The sequence below is a fragment of the Sus scrofa genome, chromosome 17 (genome assembly GCF_000003025.6).
Source record: "Sus scrofa isolate TJ Tabasco breed Duroc chromosome 17, Sscrofa11.1, whole genome shotgun sequence".
NCBI classification, from domain to species: domain Eukaryota; kingdom Metazoa; phylum Chordata; class Mammalia; order Artiodactyla; family Suidae; genus Sus; species Sus scrofa.
The window spans coordinates 21,403,104-21,419,799 of NC_010459.5; the positions used below are offsets into that span (position 1 = coordinate 21,403,104).

The following is a 16,696-nucleotide window of genomic DNA, read 5'->3' on the forward strand; positions in this document are numbered from 1 at the left end:
TAAGCTGTATTATAAACTATGGCAAACGCCATAGTTAAGGAATAAGCAAACTGCTCCCTGCCTGCACCTGACCTCGTTCTAAAATGAGCATTAACAAGATAATCTCACATGAACAATCAAATATACATTGGAGTGGACTTTTCAAAAGACAGAAAAGCCACTGCTGAAAAGAAAAAATATAGTTTAAAATAAATGTGGAGTTTAATATTAATTCCTTTTTTGTCAGCAAAAGACTATTTTATTTCATTTTATGTATTGTATTGTATTATATTGTATTGTATTGTATTGTATTGTATTTTTTTATGGCCAGATTCACGGCATATGGAAGTTCCTGGGCCAGGGATTGAGTCCCAGCTGCAGCTGCACCTTTGATCCACTGCACTAGCTGGAGACCAAACCTGTACTACCACAGCAACCTGAGCTGCTGCCCTTGGATTCTTAACCTGGTGCATCACAGTGGGAACTCCAAAAGACTCTTTTTGAGAAATGGTCTGGCATTAGACCCAACTTTGTGAAATCTGGTTCAGGCAAAATTTAGCCAGGAGAAACAGAATTGGGGATATTTTATTCCCAGTCAGAGACCTGGTTACACAGGTGCTGAAGAACAGAGGGGTCAAAGAGGAAAATAGTGTCTCCACTGACAGCAGGAGGCCTGCAGCTCTCCCAGGTGACAGAGTCCTGGGGAGGCTGGCCTTGAGGCACCTGCCAGCAGTAGGTAAGAGGTACCCATCTTGTCCTCCCTCCCATCCTCCAATCTCTCTTTGGCTGAACCAGTGAGAAACTCAGACTACAGGAGCCTGAAAACAGCCCCACTGCCCTGGGAGCTGAGCCGGGGCACAGACGAGAAAGGGACAAGAGGAAATTGCAGCCCAGGACTGGCATGGGGACTAAATTTCACATCGAGGTTTTCTCTGCTAATAGAAAATAATGCCACATTTTCCCTGAGATATATCTATATTTATGATATATAATATAAATATCATATGTATGATATATACAATATATATTTATATGCATGATATATATAATGTATACCTATATGTCATATGATATTTATCTATTACAGATATATGGTATACATATCATATATGATATATATGTTTTATCTATATATGAGATATATACATATATACATACATATACACACACATATGTATATATAACATATATATTTTCCTTTTTATGGCTGCACCTGCAGCATATGGAAGTTCCTGGGCTAGGAGTTGAATCAGAGCTGCAGCTACAGGCCTACAGCACAGCCACAGCAATGCCAAATCTGAGCCGCATCTGTGACCTATGCCATAGCTTGCAGCAACGCTGGATCTTTAACACACAGGACAAGGCCAGGGATCGAACCCACATCCTCAAAGACACTATGTCAGGTTCTTAACCCACTGAGCCTCGACAGGAGTACACATATATATGTGTATATTTAATGTATATTTATATATTTTATTTTTTATATGGGTGTGTAGCCTGAAATCCTGGCATTATAACATCTGTCATCAGAAGTTAAGAAATAACTATTACCTGAAATTCGTACTGTGGCTGGAGCAAATGATACTTAATCTTTCTCAAATAAAATTTTTATAATAAATGTAAGCACGTTCATATCTTTATGTATTGGTGTTTTGATCCACTTTTTATTTTGAGTAGAAGTTGTGTTAGCCTTCCTGGATTCTGCCTTGTTCCCAAGGCAATCACTTCTCTCCTGCTTCTTTCTTTCCTTGAGTTAATTACTTGTCAGGCCTAGGCAGGAGATGCCTCCTCCAGTTCCCCTGGGCACATGGAAATAATTGTGTTTTTTTAACCTACAGTAGAAATGCAAGAAGGTGGGGTAGGGGAAGCAGGGATGTTCAAGATAAATGGTTGTTTAAAGGAGATCCAGGAGCAGAAAATCAGTTGCAAGCAATTTCTGGGTCCCTTTATATGACCAGTACTAGCTTTGTGCTTTTGTGGGCTCTAAGAGATTTTATGACAATCAAAGTTGTTTAAATCTCATTGCTTCCTCCCTCTCTCCTTCTTTTCCTCCTTCATTTCCCTTCCTTAATTTGTCCACCCCATCTTCCTCTTTCTCCCTCCCTTTCTCATTCTCTTCCTTCCTCCCTCCTTCCCTCCCTCCCTTTCTTTCTCTCTCTCTCTCTTTTTTTTTTTTCTTTTTTTTTGTCTTTTTAGAGCTGCACCCAAGGCATGTGGAGGTTCCCAGGCTAGGGGTCCAATCGGAGTTGTAGCTGCCAGTCTACACCACAGCCACAGCAACACCAGATCCAAGCCACGTCTGCGACCTATACCGCAGCTCATGGCAACTCCGGATCCTTAACCCACTGAGTGAGGCCAGGGATTGAACTGTCATCCTCATGGATACTAGTCAGATTCCTTTCCGCTGAGCCATCATGGGAACTCTGCTGGGGTTTTTTTGGGTTTTTTTTTCTTCTTTTTTTCTCTCTCTCTTTTTCTATTTTCTTTTTCTTTCTCTTTGTTTCCTCTTTAATACTTTCCAAATTTCCATGAAATATTTGAGATTATGAATTTATAATCTAGTTAGAGACAAGTTAAATTGTTAGAGAGCAATAGAACATATGATAAGATGATAATTATGCAACCAGTATAACTAAGGGGAAAGAGGAAGGAGGCTGTTCAGGTAGGAGCAATCAGATTTCACACACACTCTGGGATGGGAACTGAACCTCGAAGTTTGGAGAACTGGGGCTAAGGTGAAGACTGAGGGAGAGCGTGGCAGAGCACAGCTGGATGAGCAGAGCCACAGAAAATGGAAAGAAGAGATGAGGGCAGGGAAGGCGGACAGCAGTCTTAGGACCCTTCTTTCCTGATGCTCCTGTTGGCCACCTGTCCTCTAGCTTGTTTTTATTTCTATTAACAAGCCAGGGAACACTTTTCACCCAAGCTTCACTAGCCAGTGAAGTTTCATGAACTCCAGACCATCCATTTGAAGGACAGATTATTCTTATTGCTTATTTCTGAAATCTTCAAAGTTTTATCCTCAGCTTTCTTGCAAATACCTACTTACAGAACTCACAATTCCATGATTTGCCCAAATGTGGCCACTAAATTGGGGCAGAATCAGGTTTTTACCTCCTCCATCTGGGAACAGCAGGGAAATTGATGATCAAAGTACCAGCACAACTAGATATAATTCCTTGGCCAGAAAGAAAAGTTACCTTTTTAATAATAATTATCCCCCCCAAAAGAGAAGGAAGAGATATATTTTAATATAATAGAGCTGTCCCCAAACTTTATTAAAATCAAAGTCCAATTGAACCTTGGAATGAGCCTTCTTAATACTTTCTGTTCATCTTCTCAGCTTTTATAACTGTTGTTTTTTAAGAATCGTTCTTGAGCAAAGATTTTATATTTCAGTCAAGGGCAGGTACACCTGACTCTGTCATCATTTTACAAAGATGTGCACTATATATTCAGTCTCTAATTGTTGAAGATTCTGCTTTCATAATGGGATCAAAAGTATTCAATGGCATCTCAAGTTAAACTGAAATTTTCATCTCAACTTTGGCTTTGATAACTTAACAAACGCCAAGCAAATATTTTAAGCATAGATCTGGCTTGGACCTGGATGTATAGTCTTTTTTTTTTCAAAAAGAAGTCATCCATTTTTTATCATTTCTTCAGTACTTAATCACCTATAGCATGAGTGACAATGGGACACCCCTTCAGTGCCATGGAGGGTGTGTCACTCACTTGTTAAGCAAAAGATCCTACCTGCCAGCCTGATAGTAAACTTTATTCATATTTTCATTCCAGCAAAAATACAAATTACTACTTGGGAGAGACCTTTCAGGGAAGTTCTTGAATAGGTAACATTAAATATTAAATATTTAAGTACTAACGTGCTATTATGCATTGACTCAATATTGCCTCCTTCCTTCATTCATGTGGTGATTAAAAGCATGGGCTCTGGAACAGATTGCCTGGCTGTGAATGCAGACTACACTAATTACCAAATACGAGAGCTCGAGCAACTTTTATCATTTCTCTTTGCCTTTGTTTTCCTTATGCAAAGCGCTGATAATAATAATAATACCTACACCATAGTGTTGTTATTTGGAATAAACGTGAGAATACATGTAAAAGACATGGAAGAGTACTTGGCTTATAATAAGCACGTAGTAAATGCTAGTTTATTATCTCTCCCCATTAATTAACCCCATTCCATTTCACCCTTGGGTTGAACATCATTTACATGATTTTCTAATGACTATTTCCAAAGCATGTTATCATGCAAAATAGATCAAATGAGCTCTGTTTAATGATTTAATTAATTAATCATTTGGGCTTTATTTAAATTAAGTCCTAGACATTTTTATCTAAGATATATTAATTTGCTTGGCCTATTTCCTAGGCTCTTGTGAATAAAGGATGCTTGAATGGAATATACCCTTTATACTTGCTCCAAATTATCCTGTCTGGAGGCCCTTTGAAACGGCACCACTGTCAGGCAATTCAACAAACAAGCAAGCAGTATAGCCCAGCTGGCTGTATTTTACATAATCAATAAATGGGACTTGAGTGACCTTATCTTGAGTTAAGATACTTAGTACATTGTGGCTTCTTTAATGTCCATCTGAGATTTTTAGCAGCTTTTATTTAGATTGGAAGGCAGTTTTCAGACCTTGGGGGAAAACTGAAAGCAGAAGCAAAACAATGGGTTTCCTTCCTTGGTGGGTTTTGGGTGTGGATTTTCTTTTCCTTTCCATTTTTTTGTTCTTTTTGGTAATGAATCCAAAACATTTATGATTTGCCAAGATTATGTTCTTTGAATCTGGAGAAGTAACACAATGTAACAGAAGTAATATTCCAATCCACTGACTAGCCTGTATGATGATACTTCAGAAAGCAAAAAATGAGGGACCTCTTTCCAATTTGCTTCAGTTTTTTTAAGACACAAAAGGAAATTTGTATCCCTTTTACAGCCTTTGTTCTTTTAATTTTCTCTTATTATTATATGTAACTTATAATTTAATAAAGCTAGTTGAAAAGCATTTTTTTTCCCCATAAAGATTTATCTTGAGGGAGAGTTTGAGAAGGCTAATTTCTTTTTCTTTGTTTTTGGAGTGAAAGATGTTTTAGTTCATATATTTGACAGTCTTCTCATTTATTTGGAGGATATATTCTTTATTTCAATACCATCTTCCTTCTTGAGACATTCAAGATGGTTCCAAACAGTACTTTAGAAAAGGGATAGATATGAATTTATGGGTGGGAGGAGTTTGGGGGGGGGGAAAAAGAGTCAAAGATACAAAAGAAATGCTCTTTTTTTTCCTATAAAAAGGATAGAAGGTGAGTGGTCAATGAGAGGTTTCCATTTTAAAATGTTAAAATAGTGTCATATTGTCTACTCTTCTGAAGTGTGGAGTTCTTAACTTCTTCCCAAATGGTCTAGTATCCAGGCCAATGATAACTTGATCATGGTCTACTGCATCTCAAATTGTCTGGTTATCATCCTTGCATTGTTCAATCAAAGCAAAGCAAAATCCTGGGTCACATTACTCCTGCACCTTTGGAAATGATATTTATGATCTAAAATTGAATGTCATGTCCACAGATTTCCTGGAAATTTGCGATCACATCCTCTCATTGAAAAGAGTTTAGTATAGACCAGCCCAAATCAGAGAATGTCTCCAACAGAATTCTCTCGTATAGAATTATTCTCTTTGAGGTAAATGATGTCTATATTGATCAAATTCATCATTAAGGGTTTCAAGGAACTATTTGTTTCAGGAAGGCAAAGCATGACCATCCAGATTTCCTTCGTGAAGTGACTGGGATCCACAGAAATTATGGGCTTTATATGAAATCCCCCCTCTTATTAGATATGAAGTGAAGGGCTGTAAGTTAAAAGAGATGGGATGGTAAATACCTCCAATGTTCTTTCCTCAAAACATAATTATTGAAATGACACTTTTTCTTTTGTCCTTTTATACAGTTTTAAAGGAATATCATCTAGCATTGTTTATATTATTTCCTTGACAATAAGTACTATTTAGCCCCACAGAGCTTCTTATTCAGTTACTATTTTTTTCTCATATCATTCTCACAGATGTGTGTTTGTTTCCTTTCCCTTTCCTACCATTTTGAAGATACTAATAATAGAGAAATACTCTAGTATATGTTTGTACTTCCCTGAATACTTAACACTATGCCTTCCTATAGTTGGTTCTAGTATGGGCTAATACTTATTGATTGATCAATTTATAAAGTTGAGATGAGTACAATAGATAGATCATTTGCAATTTAAGGTTCAGGTTGTAAGTCTTTGTCTTGTGATAGGTGAAAAAGTGACCTAAGGCAGGTCACTTAATGTAGGTGAGCCTCAGGTTCTTTGTAGCCCAGCGGGTAACCAGGCAGATCAACTTAGGTAATGCGTGTGGAAATGCCTCAGCAACTGTATTCCTTCACGTCTTCACCCCCTGTGCTCTCTACCTTGCTTTGGTCCTCCCTAATTTCTCAGAGATTGAGTTAAATCAATTAAATTTGTATTGCATTGGGTAGAATGTGGGAAATTTAAAAAGCAAAGGATAACATGGACTCTGGGGGTGAAAAGCCAACATGATACAGTGAATTTAAGTTAACCACAAATGGAAGTGCCAGTTGATTGTGACTATACAACCTACAGCTTTGGCATAATAGTTTGGATGTTGGAGAAAAAATTACACCGTTTCTCCCCTTCCACTCTCATATAGAATTATTCTCTTTGAGGTAAATGATGCTTATTTGTAATTAGGAATATGCAGGAAAGCTGGATAGGAAGAACACATAGGGCTACTGAGGAATTCCCAGAGGGGACAACCACCATCATTTCTCTTGGTTTATATCAAAGCTGCCTTAAGAGGAATGCAGTGATGGTCACCTGATTTATGGTGTCCATGGGGAGGGTAGATTCATTACTCTTTTGAGTGTGTATTGAGTGACTCTCTTTTAGGATTGCTCATCTTGATTTGGGATGTTAGACTTTACATTTAAAAATGCTTTATTTTTATTGAGATATTCCTTTGTGCAGGTCCCATTCACAATGAGTGTAATACGTGGCAATGAACAGATAAATCATCCCCAGCCAGAGTTTTAATGCCAGGTTACAGTAATTTTGCCCTGGGTGCTGAAATCCTGGCACTTTCAGGGTTGTAACCCTGTAATGTTATTTCAGTGAAGAAATAATCACACTTTTCTCTATCTCTTAAATGTATCTTCTGGCATTTTCCAGGGCATTAATCATAAAATCTGTATTTGATAAAAGTAGAAATAGGAAATAAAAAGAAATGAATTAGATTCCAAACAGCCTTAAAGGAAACTGTGTGAATGCAGAGTATGTTGAGAGGTAAAGTCTTTGGACTTTTGACATGTTAAATCGAAAAATCTTAATAGTGAGATATTTCTGTGTGCCTTCAGGATAAGAAATGTTGAATAAAGGTGAGTGAGGTAGATCCCATCTTCTTTTTATTTTTTGTGCTTTTTCACATCATCATTTTCCTTAAATTGTGCATTTTAAAAAATGCATTTTTTAAATGCATTTAAAAACAGGAGTGCATCTTCTCTTCAATACTTAAGTGAAACTCTAATAGTTTGAAAATAGCCATGGGAAGGTAGTAAGTGGATTTAATTCACATTTACAGGATGGAAATTATTCAATTAGCATGGCTTGCATGGCTCAAATCTTTACATACTTGATGGAAAGACAGATTATTAACAATAAGGATGAAGCGATGTATTTAGGAAACTGAATATTATAATTACATAAATAATCTCAGATCTTTGAGGTGTCTCCTTTTATCATACTCAGTAAAAAGTTAAGGGTCACAAAAGACAGGTGTGCCTGAAAATGGTTCAAATTCAAATGGAAAAGTACAATGCAATACAGTAAAGTACCCCAGATCAACTTTTATATAATCTATGTCTTGTTTTTGTTCCCTAGACCATTTGCTAGGTCTAGGGTGACATGGAGGTAAATTATTTAACCTTCATTTTTAATTTAACCTTTTTAAATTTATTAACCTATTTTTTTTAATTTAACCCATTCTATTTAACTTATTTCTTATTTAACCTTTATCATCGGTATTCTCATTTTTTTTTTTTGTCTTTTTGTCTTTTTAGGGCCACACCCAAGGCACATGAATGTTCCCAGGCTGGGGGTCCAATCGGAGCTGTAATCGCTGCCTACACCACAGCCACAGCAACTCCTGAGCTGTGTCTGTGACCTATACCACAGCTCATGGCAACTGAGCGAGGGTAGGGATTGAACCCACCCATGGATGCTAGTCTGGTTCGCTGACCACTGAGCCGTGACAGGAACTCCTCATTTTTTTAACATGGTGAAAATATTAGCTTCTTGCCTCTTCTTGAGTGGTTGTGAGCATGAAACATAATTATGGGTGCAATTGCACTTTATAAAATGCCCCCTCATACCAAAGTAAAATAGTATCCATCATCTTTGCTTTCTTTTGGTTCTACTTCTCAACACAGCAGTTCTTACCAACACATTTTTAGGGTTCTGGGAACTTACAAATCAGACAGATATAACAGACTTGTAATCCTGTCCTCTCTATCTCATGGCTCTTTAGGGCTGTTCAAGAACATCTCTTACCTGGTGTCTAATTACATACACTTTGAAGAGTTCCTTTCCTCAGTAAATTATCCAGATAATATGAATTCTAGATTAAGTGGAATATTGCTATTGGAAAAATTCCTTGAGAATAGCACAATGCCTCCTATATATTAGGGCCTTAATATACATTTGTGGATTGATTGAGTGGACTTGTGGATGAATAATAGCAAGTGATCTGAATGTGACCCAATGTGCAATACTACGACTGCATGTTGGCGCTTTGTCTATGTTGTTCGTAACAGCAGTGATCTCTCTACTGGTCACCCAGGCTCTCTTGGGCATCTCAGCTCACATTCAGTCTATACATTCAAAGACTCTCTCGTCTGATCGTATTCCAAGAAAGGGTTGATTCTCCAATATGCCACTAAAAATCGGTAAAATCAGAAAAATGAATCAACAGTATTGAGCAGCTACTATGTATAAACATTGCCTTAAGAGTTGCTGTTCTAGCTACATAGTGAAATGAGTAAAGTGCATCTCTAAATGACCATAAATGCAAATTAATGCTGTGAAATTATAAGAACGAAAATGTTCAAGTCCATAATTTGGCTCAGAATATAAAAAGCCTTTAAAAAAAGAAAGGGAAACCATAATTTCCAGTAATGAACAGGACAACATAAGCATGTAAGTAAATATACCAGTTGATGCTATAGCTGTTGGCCAGGTTGGGTGCCCTCCAGCTGGAGTCTAGAGCTTTAATCCCCATCTGGGACATGACATAGGGACCACAACCCTGCCAGATAGAGGCTCAAGCATACACTTCTGCATAAGGCCAGGCCCTGGAAAGCTTTCTACTTAGCCCACCGGTATGGGAAAATGGGAAGAAAGCTTATCTCTGGTTTGATAATCTGGGTGACAATTTTAACTCATGTTAACAATCAGGATATAGATATCTCATTATGTCCCACCCCGCAAAAAATCTCTTGTGCTATCTATTTGTAGCTACACTCCTCTCCTTCATCTTTAACCACTGGTGATCTGTTCATCCTCCAGAATGTCATACAGATGAAATAATAAAATGCATAATCTTATATTGGCTTCTTTCTCTGACCATAATGTCTTTGAGATTAATCCTACGTAAATATAATTCCTTTCTTAACAATGTTGAGTAACTTTCCATTGTATGGATGTAACACAACTTATTTATCCATTGAGTCGTTGAAGGACTTTGGGTTTTTCCAATTTGGGGTTGACAATGAATACAGCTCTATAAACATCGATATACATTTCTCTAGAGTATATCTCTGTAAGTGGGGTTGTTTTGTTATATGATAAGTATAGGTTTAACTTTATAAGTAACTTCCCAGCCCTTTACAAGGTAACAATATCATTTTGCATTTGCACCAGGAACCTATGAGGATTTTAATTGCTCTGTGTTGGCACCAAGTCTTGGTCTTTTCAGTATTTTTAATTATTTTAGCTTCTCTAATAGATGTGTATCTCATAAAGACTTTACTTTGCATTTTCCTGAAGGCAAATATTGAGAAACATCTTTTCATGTACATGTTGCCTTTTGTATATCCTTTCTCAGGAGGTATCCCAGTTACTTTACTCTTTAAAAAAATTTTTTCTGTATGTTGAGTTTTAAGAGTTTTTTTAGTTTTTTTGCATATTTTGGGAAAAAAACCCTTGTTTTTTGTACTTTGAAAATATTCTCTCCCAGTTCTCTGGTTTGTCTTTTCAGTCTATTTAATAGCAACTTTTTCAGAGCAACTTTTGAAAACATTCAATTTATCATCTTTTCTCTCATAAATTGTGCTTTAGGCACCACCATATCTAATGCCTAATGCCGGGTCACAAATACTTTTTGTTGTTTTCTTCTAAAATTTTATAGCCTTTTATTTCAGATTTAAATCTATTTTAAGGTAAAATTTTGTATTAAATTTAGGTCAAAGTTTATGGTTTGTTTATGTTTTTAGTATTAGATTTTTTTCAAAAACATTTATTGAAGAGATTTGTTTCCCCATTGAATTTCTTTTGCATCTTTGTCAAATGTCAATTGACTATATTTATGTACATCTATTTCTGGATTCTATGCTGTTACATGGATCAATTTCCAATATTACACAGTCTTTTTAAATTTAATTTTATTTTATAATGATTTTTATTTTTTCCATTATAGCTGGTTTATAGTGTTCTGTCAATTTTCTACTGCACAGCAAGGTAACCCAATTACAAATACACGTATACATTCTTTTTTCTCATATTGCCATGCTCCATCATAAGTGACTAGATAGAGTTCCCAGTGCTATACAGCAGGATCTCATTGCTTATCCATTCCAAGGGCAATAGTTTGCATCTATTAACCCCAAATTCCCAGTCCATCCCACTCCCTCTCCCTCCCGCTTGGCAACCATAAGTCTATTCTCTATGTCTATGATTTTCTTTTCTGTGGAAATGTTCACTTGTGCTATGTATTAGATTCCAGATATAAGTGATAGAATATGGTATTTGTCTTTCTCTTTCTGACATACTTCACTCAGTATGAGAGTCTCTAGTTCCAGCCATGTTGCTGCAAATGGCATTATTTTGTTCTTTAGTATGGCTGAGTAGCATGCCATTGTATATATATACCACATCTTCCAAATCCAATCATCTGTAGATGGACATTTAGGTTGTTTCCATGTCTTAGCTATTGTGAATAGTGCTGCAATGAACATGCGGGTGCATGTCTTTCTTAAGGAAAGTTTTGTCAGATATGTGCCCAAGAGTGGGATTTCTGTGTCATATGGTAGTTCTATGTATAGTTTTCTAAGGTACCTCCACACTGTTTTCCATAGTGGTTGTACCAGCTTACATTCCCACCAACAGTGCAGGAGGGTTCCCTTTTCTCCACATCCTCTCCAGCACTGGTTATTTGTAGACTTATTAATGATGGTCATTCTGACTGGTGTGAGGTGGCATCTCGTGGTAGTTTTTATTTGCATTTCTCTAATAATCATGGATGTTGAGCATTTTTCCATGTGCTTGTTGGCCATCTGTATATCTTCTTTGGAGAAATGTCCATTTGCCCACTTTTCCATTGGGTTGTTGGCTTTTTTGCTGTTGATTTGTATAAGTTGCTTGTATTTTGCTGTTGATTTGTATAAGTTGCTTGCCAGTTGCATCATTTGAAACTATTTTCTTCCATTTTGTAGGTTGTCTTTTTGGGATTTTTTTATGGTTTCCTTTGCTGAGCAAAAGCTTGTCAGTTTGATTAGGTCCCATTGGTTTATTTTTGCTTTTATTTCTGTTTCTTTGGGAGACTGACCTGAGAAAACATTTGAAGGTTAGTATCAGAGAATGTTTTGCCAATGTTCTCTTCTAGGAGTGTGATGGTGTCTTGTCTTATATTTAAGTCTTTAAGCCATTTTGTGTTTATTTTCGTGCATGGCGTGAGGGAGTGTTCCAGTTTCATTGATTTACATGTGGCTGTCCAGGTTTCCCAGCACCACTTGCTGAAAAGACTGCCTTTTTCCCATTTTATATTCTTGCCTCCTTTGTCGAGGATTAATGGACTATAGGTGTATGTGTTTATTTCTGGCTTCTCTATTCTGTTCCATTGGTCTGTATTCTGTTTTAGTACCAGTACCACACTGTCTTGATTACTGTGGCTTTGTAATGTTGCATGAACTTTGGGAGAGTTATGACTCCTGCTTGGTTTTTGTTCTTCAGAATTGCTTTGGCAATTCTGGGTCTTTTGTAGTTCCATATAAATTTTTGGACTATTCTAGTTCTGTGAAAAATGTCATGGGTAATTTGATAGGGATTGCATTGAATCTGTAGATTGCTTTGAGTAGTTTGGCCATTTTTACAATATTAATTTTTCCAACCCAGGAGCATGGAATATCTTTCCGTTTCTTTGAATCCTCTTTAATTTCCTTGATTAATGTCCATAGTTCTCAGCATATAAATCTTTCACCTCCTTGGTTAGGTTTATTCCCAGGTATTTGATTTTTTTTTGGTGCAACTTTAAAAGATATTTTATTTTTTATACCTTTTCTAACAGTATTATACAGTCTTAATTACTGTAGCTTTACAATGACCTTATGTTGACTAACTCACCTTTGTTCTTTTTTTTTTTCTTTTCATTTTTTCAGGTATTCCAGCTCCTTTGCCCTTGAATATAACTGCACCATATTGAGTTTTCCGATTCATGAACATGGTAAGTCTCTCCATCTATTTCAATCATATTTGATTTCTTTTGCCAGTATTTTGCAGTTTCCAATGTGCACATCCTTTATATGGTTTTTTTTTTCAATTTCTACCTAAGCATTTCAATTTTTATAACTGTGTAAATGGTATTGCTTTTAAAAATTTTGTTTGGCAAATGTTCATGATATTATGTGAAATAATATTGATTTGTGGGTATTGGTTTTGTATCTTTTGACCTTTCGAAACTCATGTTAGTTCTGTGTGTTGTTTTTGTTGTTTTCTATGATCTTGGGGCTTTTTACATAGACAGTTGTGTCTTCTGTAAATAACGACAATTTTATTTCTTTCATCCAGTCTGTATGTCTTTTATGTCTTTTTCTCACTTTATTGCACTGGCTAGAACTTTCAGTATAACATAGAATAGAAGTGGTGAGAATGGATATCCTTGTTTTTTTCCTGATCTTAAGGTAGAAAGATGTCATCTTTTACCACTGAATATAATGTTTTCTGTGAGTTTTTTCTTAAGACTCCATCATTTTGAGGAAATTGCCTTCTATTCCTAGTATGCCAAATATTTTTATTATGAATAGGTGCTGAAATTTGTCAAACACATTTTATATTTTGATTAACATGGTCATGTGGTTTTTATTCTTTATTAATATTATGGATTATATTGTTTAATTGTTTGGAAACATATTGAACCAGACTTGCTTTTTTCGATTGGGTTTCCCATAAACCCTAATTGGTCATATGTGTTATTCTTTTATACATTATTAGAATTGATTTGATAATGACTTGAGGAATTTTGTGTTTATATCTTTGAGGGATATTCATCTGTATTTGTTTTCTTGTACTATTTTCATCATTTTGGAATTAAGGTAATGCTGGCCTCATAAATTTAGTTGGAAATTGTTCCCTCTTCTTCTCTTTACAAAAGATATTATGTGATTTGTGTTCATTTCTTTTTTAAATATTAGAATGTACTTATAAAATCTGAGGAGTTCTTTCTTCAGATGGTTTTAATTACAGGACTATTCCAGTGATCTGTTTCATCATGAGTGAATATTGTTGGATTGTTTTTGAGGAACTTGTCAATTTTATCTAAGTTGCTTAATTTATGTGTGCAAAGATGTTTTTCATATTCCTACCTTTTACAACCTTTAAGGTTTTAGTGTAAAAAATTTAAGTTGATCAGGCCTATAGCTCTTTTATTTTAGAGGAAATTCAGGAAACATATGAATATATTAATAGACACAACAGTGAGGTATTCAGAAAGATTTGGATATAAGGAAATCCTAAGATACAAATTCCTGGTTTCTTTAATTTAAAAAAATACAAAGAGAAAAATGAAAAGGGAAAAGAAACCTACTGATTAAAAAAAAAGAAAAATCTCGAAATAAATAATATATGAACAATATTTCATTTCAGATTTAAATAAACACACTGCGAAAAAAGTAAAGATTTATGAGATAGTCAGAACCTTTGAAAATGACTAGATATTTTGCAATATTAAGGAAATATTTTTAAATTCTTTAAGTGATAATGCTAACATTAAATTACTTTAAAGATTGAAAGATGCACCTTGTTATAAATTGGAAGAATTACTATAATTAAGATTTTAATTACAGATAGTTTAATCCATAAAATCAATACAATGTTAATATAAATTACATTATCTTTTCCCCATGGCATCTTACAAAACTTTTTAGGGAGATATGCTTAAAGAGTTGCAAATGCAATATTTTAGTGGGTCACATATATTACAAAATAATTCAGTGGGTAAGAGTGGAAAGGAAGTAAAGACACAGTTGAAACAAGAATAGCCATGACTTCATAATTTTTGACACTGAGTGTTGGTCATCTTCTCTACATTTTCCATAATAAATTTTCATTATAAAATATTTTCATCATAAATATAGTCTGTAATAAAAAACTTTTAAAGAGCCTTTCAATAATGTACAAAACAACTAGTTAGTTAAGAAACCTAATTGTAATACAAATACTTATGAAAAATTGATAGCAATTAAGATATTCTCCAACACTTAACAGACATAGAAAGACCACTTAGAGGAAAATGCATATATATATATATATATATTTTTTTTTTAAAGATTAACAATGAATGAGCTGGACATTATTTTCAGTAAATTAGTCAAAGATTACCAAAATTGATCATCACCTCCAGCAACAAAACAAACGTTTGGAAGTAAATAATGAAAAAGTTTAGAAACTGATAAATAAAAAACAAATCTACAAAACCAAAAGCTGATTATTTAAAAATACTATGAAAAGCTCTGGCAAGATCTAGGAATAAAAAAAGATGCAAAAGATACAAATAAATAATATTCAGAATAAATAAGCTTCAAAAATATTTCAAATGAAGATATTATTATAAGACATTTCATGCAAAAACATTTAAAAGCATCCTAGAAAGATATATTAATACAATTACCTCATTAGTAAATAGAAAATCTAGGTAGACCTAAACTCTTTATTCAGGGCCAGATTTTATTATATTTGAACTTTATTGAACCTTCAGGAAGTAATCAATAGCATGTAAAATTTCTAGAAAATTTCAAATGCAGAAATATTTCCCATTATTTAATGACAAAAAATAGCAAATAATAATAGGAATACAAATTATAGTCCAGTCTTATTTATGAAAAAGAACACAAAAATGCTAAATCGAATACTAACAAAATGAATCTAACAATAAATATTTAAAAATCATTATAAATAAATTGAGTTTACCCCAGGAATGCAATAATTGTATAACATTAGAAAAGCTATGTAATAAGGTAACACCCATTCATTATAGAAATAGTTATAAGAAGCCTAAAACAGATATAACAGAAAGGATATAAGACTTTTATGAGAAAAACAAAGAATTTAAATAAATTAACAGATGTTTCAGTTATCAATTAAAAATGCAATATAATAAAAATGTTTATCTTATGCCCATTAATCAAAATTATAAAATTTATGGAACTTTAGAAGCAATTCTAGTATTAATATGGAAAAATGTAAAGAATAGCCAAGATAATTTTCAAGAGAAGCAAGTTATTGGAACTTTACTTGATATAAAATAAGAGTAATTAGGAATTCCCATTGTGGTTCTGTGGGTTAAGAACCCAATGCTGTCTCTCTGAGAATCTGGGTTCAATCCCTGGCCTCACTCAGTGGGTTAAGGATCTGGCACTGCTTAAGCTGCAGGGTACATCACAGATGAGGCTCAGATCCAGTGTTGCCGTGGCTGTGGTATAGGCCTAAGCTGTAGCTCTGATTTAACCCCAGCCCAGGAACTTCCAAATGCCACCAGTATAGCCATTTTTTAAAAAAAGGGAGTAATTAAAACATCTTGAAACAAAAATCTGCTAAAATAAGGATTTCAAAGTTATGGAAAAAAGATTTATTAATTTACTACATTAAAGTTCAAAATTAGATTATGTTAAATTTAGATAACATTGAAATTTACATAAGAGAAAAAGCACGATAAATAGGTAAAAAGAAAATCTATATACATAATAGGAAGATATACTAATGATACATACAATGGAGAAAAGAATTAGTATTGAGAATAAATAAAGAAATTCTAGGAATTCCCATTGTGGCACAGTGGAAATGAATCCGACTAGTATCCTTGAGGATGAGGGTTTGATCTCTAGCCTTGCTCAGGGGATCAGGGATCTGGCCTTGCCATGAGCTGTGGCATAGGTCACAGATGTAGCTCAGATCTGGCTTTGCTATGGCTGTGGTGTAGGCCAGCAACTGTGGCTCCAATTCAACCCCTAGCATGGGAACTTCCATATGCCATGGGTGCGGCCCTTAAAAGCAAAAAAAAAAAAAAAAAAACCAAGTAAATTATATTTCCATAATGATACTGTATAGCAGCTGAAATGAATATGTTAGATCTAGAAATAACACTGTAGC

The 16,696-nt window shown here is 34.8% G+C and overlaps 1 long non-coding RNA gene across 2 annotated transcripts in view; it reads left to right on the forward strand.

Moving 5' to 3' along the window:
* The window catches only part of LOC110257461, a 331,523-nt gene extending 315,539 nt beyond the window's left edge, over positions 1-15,984 (forward strand). For both annotated transcript variants that reach the window (XR_002340074.1, XR_002340075.1), the window contains one exon: positions 12,712-15,984. This is a non-coding gene — a long non-coding RNA (uncharacterized LOC110257461). The remainder of the gene's footprint in view (positions 1-12,711) is intronic.